The sequence below is a fragment of the Microtus pennsylvanicus genome, chromosome 1 (assembly GCF_037038515.1).
Source record: "Microtus pennsylvanicus isolate mMicPen1 chromosome 1, mMicPen1.hap1, whole genome shotgun sequence".
Lineage (NCBI taxonomy): Eukaryota > Metazoa > Chordata > Mammalia > Rodentia > Cricetidae > Microtus > Microtus pennsylvanicus.
The window spans coordinates 46,714,387-46,722,587 of NC_134579.1; the positions used below are offsets into that span (position 1 = coordinate 46,714,387).

General features: G+C 49.8%; 1 protein-coding gene across 7 annotated transcripts in view; it reads right to left on the reverse strand.

The window, feature by feature from the left end:
* Positions 1-7,907, reverse strand: part of Boc (BOC cell adhesion associated, oncogene regulated) — a 75,038-nt gene extending 67,131 nt beyond the window's left edge. For 4 of the 7 annotated variants that reach the window (XM_075963492.1, XM_075963483.1, XM_075963477.1 and 1 more), the window contains exons 1-2: positions 7,439-7,907; positions 3,272-3,513 (exon numbers count right to left, since the gene is read on the reverse strand). The gene's annotated coding sequence lies outside the window, so the exon portion shown is untranslated. Of the gene's footprint in view, positions 1-3,271; positions 3,514-7,438 lie in introns of those variants that run through there. The other 3 variants (XM_075963500.1, XM_075963471.1, XM_075963460.1) reach the window with 3 other exon arrangements.
* Positions 7,908-8,201: the final 294 nt, after the last annotated feature.

Consider the following 8,201-nt stretch of genomic DNA (forward strand, 5'->3'; position numbering starts at 1 on the left):
CTCTCCCCTCACCCCACTGAGGGAGTGGAGGACCTGCTTGATTAGACTTGCAAAGATTCTAGGTGCAAATGGATTCATCTGGCACTTAAGCGGAGCCCAGATCCAGGCGATTCAGACAGTGTCCCAGGGGAGGGGCAAGTCTCATGGTCTGAGACGAAACCCAGTGTGGTTGTGACTCTCACCACCGCTTACAAAAATCCAACATGGCTGCGCCACAGAGCCCAGCATCCTTAGTGCTGATGCATGCACCCTCCATCTGGGTCCGAGCTTTTATACTGACGGCATTTAGGACAAGTCTCATAAAGGATCTCACCTGCCCCTTATGTGCAGTTAGTTACGAAAGAAAACAGTTCTCTAAGTCAAGGGGCTTTGCTTTGGGGAGGAGCGTATTTGCTGCTTTACTTCTTTGAAAACGAGAGTTTCAGAGTTAGCGGACTGTAATGACATCTTGGCTCTGCCACTTACCAGAAACAAGTCACTGTACTTATTTAGGCTTCTGCGCCCTTATCTGCAGAGCGCAGTGGTGAGGGCCATCTTCACAGGACTGCTGGAAGGCTACGTGGATTAGGTAGTGCTGGACTCGAGGTCCGGCACACAGTGGGTGCTCTGTAAACGGCTGTAACTGTCCATCTCTGGAAAAGGCGCAGGCACTGTGCAAAGACCCAGGCAAGTCGCTTCTGCCTCTCCTTCCCGTTGTCCATGGCTGCCCCCCTGAGTGGTGGAGTAGGAAGCCTTGTGGGGTTTGCTTCTCTGAGAAGTGAGCATGAAATCTTTGTTTCGTGAAGGGTACCTGTTGCTCGTGTGTCCTCACACACTTGTACCTAAGCACAAGGCTTCGTTTGTAAAATCCGGGCATCACGAACAAACGCCATACAAAGCCACCTTCAGACAAGCCTCTGGATTCTTTTCTCCCACATTCAAGACCCGGGTGGTGTGTCTGTGACAAGGGGATTGGCCGCCCATGTAAAGCCCACCTATAGAAAGGCACCTTGTTGTTCCCCTTTGGGGAGGAGAGCTAAACTCCCCCAAGCCCTTTCTTTTATTGTCAAAGACCACCCAGTGGAACTAGCTGGCAAGTTGCCACAGTCCAGCAGGGTGAGAGCCGGGCTGCTGTCCCAGCCTCTATGTCTGCAACAGAAGCCTATAGAAGAAAAATCACCTGACTGGGATGTCACCTGGGCTGACTCGGTCTTACAGGTGGCAGACCACCAGGGGTCTTAGGGTCTGAAGGAAGGGTTGCAGACCTGCCTATGTGGTGATACAATGGAATCTAGCTCCAAGTTGTCAGGCAACAAATAAGTGTACAAGTATATTGGCCCCGCTACAAAGCATCCTTTCATACTGACAGAGGTAAACGGCTGTGAACAGCCAGGACTTTATGCGGCTGCATTTGCAAAAGGAGTCACTGTGCTAACTGACGTGTTAACTCATCGGCCTCCCTTGAGCGCGGCTATGGAAAACTGCTGGAAGATGACAGTCACTTCAGAAAGAGGATCACGTGGGAGAGGCGATTTGTGAGATAATTAAGGGCAGCCTTGGCTTTCATGGAAAACCAATAAACCCAGAACCCCCAATTTTCCTCTTCAATTAGCTGTGACCCATACCTAATAAACCTCTGGGATTGTAATGTTAGGTAAGCATGGGCTGGTAAAGGCGCTTGGCTTAGACTAATCTAACTATTGGCAGAGCCAGGGAAAGTGGTGGTGGGGCTTTCTTCTGGAATCTATGTCTAGTCTTTTCTGGGTGGGGGCTCCCAAAGACCAGCCATCTTCAACCATCTTCACCTCCCATCCTGTGAGATGGCCAGCTGTCAGAAACCCAGGAGGTTTGGGGGCAACTGGGAAGCTCCGTGACTTGGTTGCCCTTAAAATACATCTATCTCCCTTGCCTCCTACTCTGAGATGGACTTCAGAGTCATGTAAACCTACTGCAGATGTTTATATTTCCAGATATACGCATGGGAGCAAATGTGATCGGCAAGCAAAATGCTAAATTCAGGCACATGTTTCTCCCCCCCCCCCCAACCCCGTCTCTCTTCAGGGTGTCTCTGTATAGACCAGCCTGGCCTCAAACTCACAGCAGTCCTCCTGTCTCTACTTCCCTAGTGCTGAGATTAAAGGTGTACACCACGACATTGAACATTTCTCTAATTCTCAAGAGAAAATCTGATGGAGTTGAGAGAGAAACAAAATCATCTAATTATTCCTTTCCCCCTGAAAAATATTCAGTGACTGATCCTAAAAACATATTCAAGACCCAGACTCAAGAGATTCTGTTTTCAATTCAGAAACCCTTTTTAAAAATGCAAACAGAAATACTTTGGTATCCCATGTCTCCAGCGTGCTTAGTCACCCAGAGGGAAAAATGATTTTCAGGGAGAAACTAGAGAACAACTCATACAGGCAGACATGAAAGAACATTCTGGACTGCTGGACTGCTGGCCCCAGGCTTTGACTCATTCAGTCTGAGTTTTTGTCTCCCCTGGTTCAGGAAGTACTTCTTAGCTGATACATTAGCATCAGGGTTTGCTCTGCATTTCCCTTCCAGCCAGCAATGGATGCTATGGACTCTCCCAGCAAACACTAGAAATGCACCCTTGAAGAAAGTTGGCAAAACTCATGCCATGATGTTGGGGGCAGAGCATGTATGCAGTCAAAGGCCAATGAAAGGAGGGAGGCGCCGGCCTGGCCACACTTCCTCACCTTCAACTTGCCTAACATCGCGCAAACTCAGTTGCTCTCTGGCCATACTTCTCAGCGCTTGGCTTCTCTGGGGTTATTTTTCATCAGGACTGCTTACCCTGCACTCTCTGTTGCTTTCTCAACATGCTCTCTGGCAACCGGAATGAATTCACTGTGCGTTATCGCTATAATTTCTTCTCTCTGCCCAATAATCCTGTCCCAAACTTCAAAGGCCTCCTTTGAAGATAAGGCCAAATTCGTCATTAGGAAAAGAGAAGTTATTCCCTAGCTATATTTTAGAAGACAGTAAGAAGCAGAATCCCTCTGGTTTTGGTGGGATAAACAATGCCTGGTACATCAGACCACAAGGCATCCACTGTGATACCACTGACAGAGACATAAACACTCTGCATTCCTCACCCAAACCTACACAGGACTTTTCCACAGCCAGCACAGACTCCAAATCTCTTGCTTAATAATCCGTCTCCAACATATCTGGCAGGGGTTGCCTTGGGAAAGGGGGTTCACATGGCCGCCACAAGCTTTGCCCACAAGAGTGTATAAGCTGCTAGGAAGAACCCGAAATTTACCTTCCGTTCAAAGTCGGACCTTTCCAGAACTAAGGAATGCGAAACACTGCCGTCTCGGTGGTAACAGAACACGAAGGAACAGCTGACTCGCCAGGCCAGAGAGGGAAGACAAGGAGCAGAAGACCTCACCTGTGCCTTCTGCTTCCTCCCTGCTTCCCTCAGGCGGATGTTGACAAGACTTCATGGGTCATGGAGTCTAAGAAGTCTATTTCCAGACTGAAGACAAAGAGAGCTGTTTCACCCTGCAAACAATGGGAACAAACACAGTTCTGGAGTCCTTGCTGTTTGTAAGTGCAGTGCTATAAACCTCAGCAATCCCTTATTAATTCATTTTATGGATAAGGAACGAGAAGAACAACGTTTTTCCCCCCCTAAGATCATAGGCCTTTTTAATTTCCCAGTTACGTACCTCCTGCTGGAACAGATGAGCAACAAAGAACAATGATTATATTTTACAAAACCATTATCTTTGCATCCAGTGGTACACTTTCATTAACATTCATAAAAATAGATAAGCAGGGCTCGTGCTTCATAAGGATGCAGCCCCGGGATGGCAGGGTAGGAGACAGGGAATAAGCTCATCAGAAATCAATGGGCAGCTGTATGTGGTCAACCAGAGCAGAAGGTTTTGGCACCACAGAGTGGGATGGAGGACACAGAAAAGGCTGAGTGGCAGGTGAGAGAGAATGCACGATGGGTAATGGTGAGGTGGTGTCAATCATGGTGGCAGTGGGAATGAAGAAGGGATGGCAGCATCGCCAAAGAAAGAGCAAGGGGAACGGGGTGAGAGTGAAGAAGGAGGCAAAGCTGACAGATGCAGGGACCGAGGGCGGCAGCTGGGGGCAGTGTGCCTGGAGTTTCAGGACTCGTGCGTGAAACACATTACCACCTGAGACATCCTTATAGCCCCCCCCCCCCCGAATCCTACCTCCCCACTCGAACCAACCCTGAAGGACCCAAAGGCAAAATTCCTCTTTAGGCAAGCTGCTGTAAGCATGGATTTCTAGATGCAAACCAAACATGTTCTACAAGCTCGCCTACTCCAAATACTTGAGTCCAGCTTACTAGTTCTAGACACGTTACAGGCTAGGGAGAGCACAGTTAGGATTTGATTGATTCCCTCAACATTTATTCATTAATCAATTTATTCCATCAACAGCAATGTGGTGAGATATATGCGCTCTCTGTGAGTCTTTGGTCACGCTGTAAAGATACTCCAGAGATGTCTGAGCACAACTGTCTACACTTCCTTCACAGTCGCGGGAAGCACATATGCGCAAAGGAAAAGTGAGAAGTTGGCCATTGGATGGGACTACGGGTAGTTATCAAAACATTTTTGCAAGTAGTAGTAGATGTTTATATAATCAGCAAAAACTGAGGGGAGCTGCTCTTTGATGAAGAAAACTGACTCTCCTGGGAGAAGGAGGCTCCCAGCCTGGTGTCTGATGCACCATCAATATTTGGTGAGTGTAGAAGTGACAAGAAATTACCTATGCTAAACGACATGTAGTTTTCAAAATGGAAGCATATTTCCTTCCTTTCTCTCTCTCCCATTTCCATTCTCTTCCCCAAAAGACAAGGGAGCATGGAGTGTGAAGGAATGAAAGCAAACTCCCAACGTATAATGACATCTTTTGAAGCCTGGTCAACTCTTTCTTATTCAGAGACCAGAAAATAGTAGGCGGTAATTACCTAGTGCAGTTGGTTCTTCAGCTGTTGTTGGAAAGACACCGACAAAACCCTAAGTCATTAAGCGTATCAGTGACTGCTGAAATTTGAACCCAGACCCCCCAGGGCCCTTGGAATACTATGATCCTTGGGCTCACTTCTTGCCCTCTTTTCTTAAACCCCAGGAGCCCGTGAGGAAGTCAACAGAATTACTTCATGAATAATCTCCTATTCACATCAGGCCATGGAAACCACTGAGAGGCCTCTGAAGAGAGCAGGGATCTCATGCCACTGAAAAAACACTTCAAAGACAGTAAAATCTCTGGACTCATTTGGAGGATGGAAAGGGACATAAATTACACCCTTTATCTTGAATTGGCCAACCGCTAGCAGCTAAACAGGTTCCTCTCAAGGTAGCCACCTAGACTCTTCCTCCCCAGATGTGGTCAAAGAACTTGCCCATCCTGGACTCTGCCAACATCCACTTCCAGCTGCCCACGATTTGCCCCCCCCCCCCAGTGAAAGTTAGTTGCAGCGCTATACCTCTGAGATATCATAAAAGTGGGTCAAAGGGCAGTGTCTGACATCTCAGTCCTTGGATTTCATGGGTATAGGCAGCCTCTAACCAGTTCCTAAAGGGACAGATCCTCATTCTCTACCCGGGCTGGCAGCATCAGCCACCAGGCACAGCGAGAGAGCTATAACTTCTTTTATTTTTTTCTCTTTGCATAAACTCGCTCCAAAAACTCATCAAGCCGGGAAATCATAACTCTACTGCTGTTTCCACCTCAAACTCTGTCCCGCTGACCCGAGAGTGCTTCAAGATCACCATGGGAACCTCCTGGGTCTCAATTATGAGACCATTAAAAAGGGCCAATTATAAGACCTCAGAGTGCTCCTGGGAAACCTGTTACACACCTCAAAATGGCCAACCTCTTGCCCTGAGCCACTTTAAAAGCTCAAGAATCAGGCCATCCAGACGGAAGGGCATCTGAGCCCCTCATGTTGCTTCAACAGGATCTTTAAATGTTTTTGAGAAAATGGAGATACTATTGGCCAAATCAAAGCTATCAAAAAAAAAAAAGAAGGAACGAAAGAAAAAAAAAAAACAAATCACCGCAGCTTTGGGCTGCTTGCTTAGAATTAGCACCCAGTGGTAGAATAGCTCAGAAGTGTTTACATACTCAAGAATTCTTAAAGCTACATTCATTAAAGGTCCATGCTTACAAAAATCTGTACAACAAAAAGCTAGGTGATAAACGTGCTGGCAACACCGGCCTGAAACATAATATTCGTGTCACTTAATCCAGTAAGAGGTAACTACAGTTCAAAAAACTTGCAGGGAAGTACTAGGGAGCCCAGAACACCTCACCACACCCAGAAAGTGCCTGTTTGGGATCGCTGCTACGTGGTTTGCATATTCTTAGACCTAGCTGCCACAGCTCTACAGGAGCACAACACTTGTTTCAAGAGATTGGGCCTGGGTCATCTCCACATGTCAGAAAAATCACCTCCAATGTTCCTTTAGTTCCCTACGCCTCAGGTCTGCCTGCCTCCCACTCCCCACATCTCTTTTTCACCTAGAAAACTAACAGGCCCTTCCAAAGCCAGAAACAAAATCTCCAGAACACAATCCCAGTGGAACACACACACACACACACACACACACACACACACACACACACACAGATCTTGCTGATCCTTCAGCCCCACAAACACTTCTAGACGCCAATTCAGTATCCCCGACCCACCGTCCAGTCAAGGGGATTCTTTGGGGGCAGTTTAGCTTTTGGGTCTTCTTCGGTCCCTTATTTAGAAATAGTTTTTCCTTTTGAAACGCTGGTGTTAACTCTCCTTCCAAAGAGGCAAATGGGTGTTGGGGGTAGACTTGTTCCCTTCGCCTGGCTGGGCAGCCAGGGCACAGTGTCAGCCTTCGGGGTAAGTTTGGGAAGATGTCTGCGCCCTCCTACCACCGGAGCAGCTTCCGGAAACCGCGGGAGCAAAATCATCCAAACCGGGCTAGAGAGGGAGGCGCGGCGGCCCGGAGCCGGGCAGCGGAGCACGAGCAGCGGCGGCCCCGGGAACTTCGTGTAGCGTCAGGCCCTAACACTAGCTGGAGCCAGTTGAGAGCCCGGAGCCCAGATCAGCAATCGAAGCTCAAACCCAAGCCCAGCTCAGCGCTCTGAGCCCCAGAGTCCGAGCCCCAGCTCAGTGCTCGAGCCCCAGCCCAGGGATCCAAATCCCATCTGAGTCCCAGCAGAACACCCGGAGCCTCAACTGAGCCCAAGCCCGAATCCCAGTCAAACATTAGGAGTCCCGACTAGGAGCCCCAGTGGGAGCCGCAGCCCAGGGCTCGGAGCCCGCGCCGGGCAGCAGCGCTCGCAGGAGCCGACCGCGCCGTGAGGCAGGCGGCCGCCTCCCACACGCCTCCAATCCCCAAACCAACAAATAAACACAACTTTTTATGAAAAGAAAACAAACTTCAGTGACATGACTCACCTCTCCAGCAGTCGGAGCCTGGGAAGAGGGGGCCGGGGCTCCGGGTCCCGCGTGGCGGCGCGGAGAGGGCCACACGGCCCCGCGCAGCACCGACACACTCGCACAGAGCGGTGACACACGGGGACACACACCACGGGAGAGTAGCGGCAGCTGGAGCAACAAAGGAGCCCGAGACCCAGAAGTTGCACGCCGAGAAGGAAAGGCTTGTGTGGCCACGGCGGGTACGAGGTGCGAGCGTGTGTGAGCGCGGCCGGAGCTGACACCAGCGAAACCCAGCTCAGGATCCCCGCTGCAGGAAGCGGGAGCCGTGGTGGCAGCAGCGGCAGCAGGAGGACAAGGCAGGAGACGCCGCGCCCAGCGCACCCAATCCCTCCATATGGAAGACGCTTTTTTGGATGACTGAACTTGCAAACAATTCCTTCTTTTGCTTCTCCTGCCTAGGAGCCTCCCATTACCGCTCGGGGAGGGGAGGGGAGCCGAGGAGGCGGGGAGGAGGGGGAGGAGCGAAAGGGAGCAAAGAAAAAGTCTTGGAAAGGAAACTGGGGGAAAACACACACACATGCACACACAGACCCCCTAAACTCTAGGACAATTTCCCCCTTAACGCCTACTTTCTTTGCTCCGCGTTAGACTCATTCGGTCCTTCCAACTTTGTTCCCTTGCCCACACCGAAAATGCTTTCCCCCGCTCGCGCGGTGCCTTCTATCCTGCTTAGCTTCACCTTGGACCCTTCCTCTGGTCAGCACAACCCTATGGCCACCAG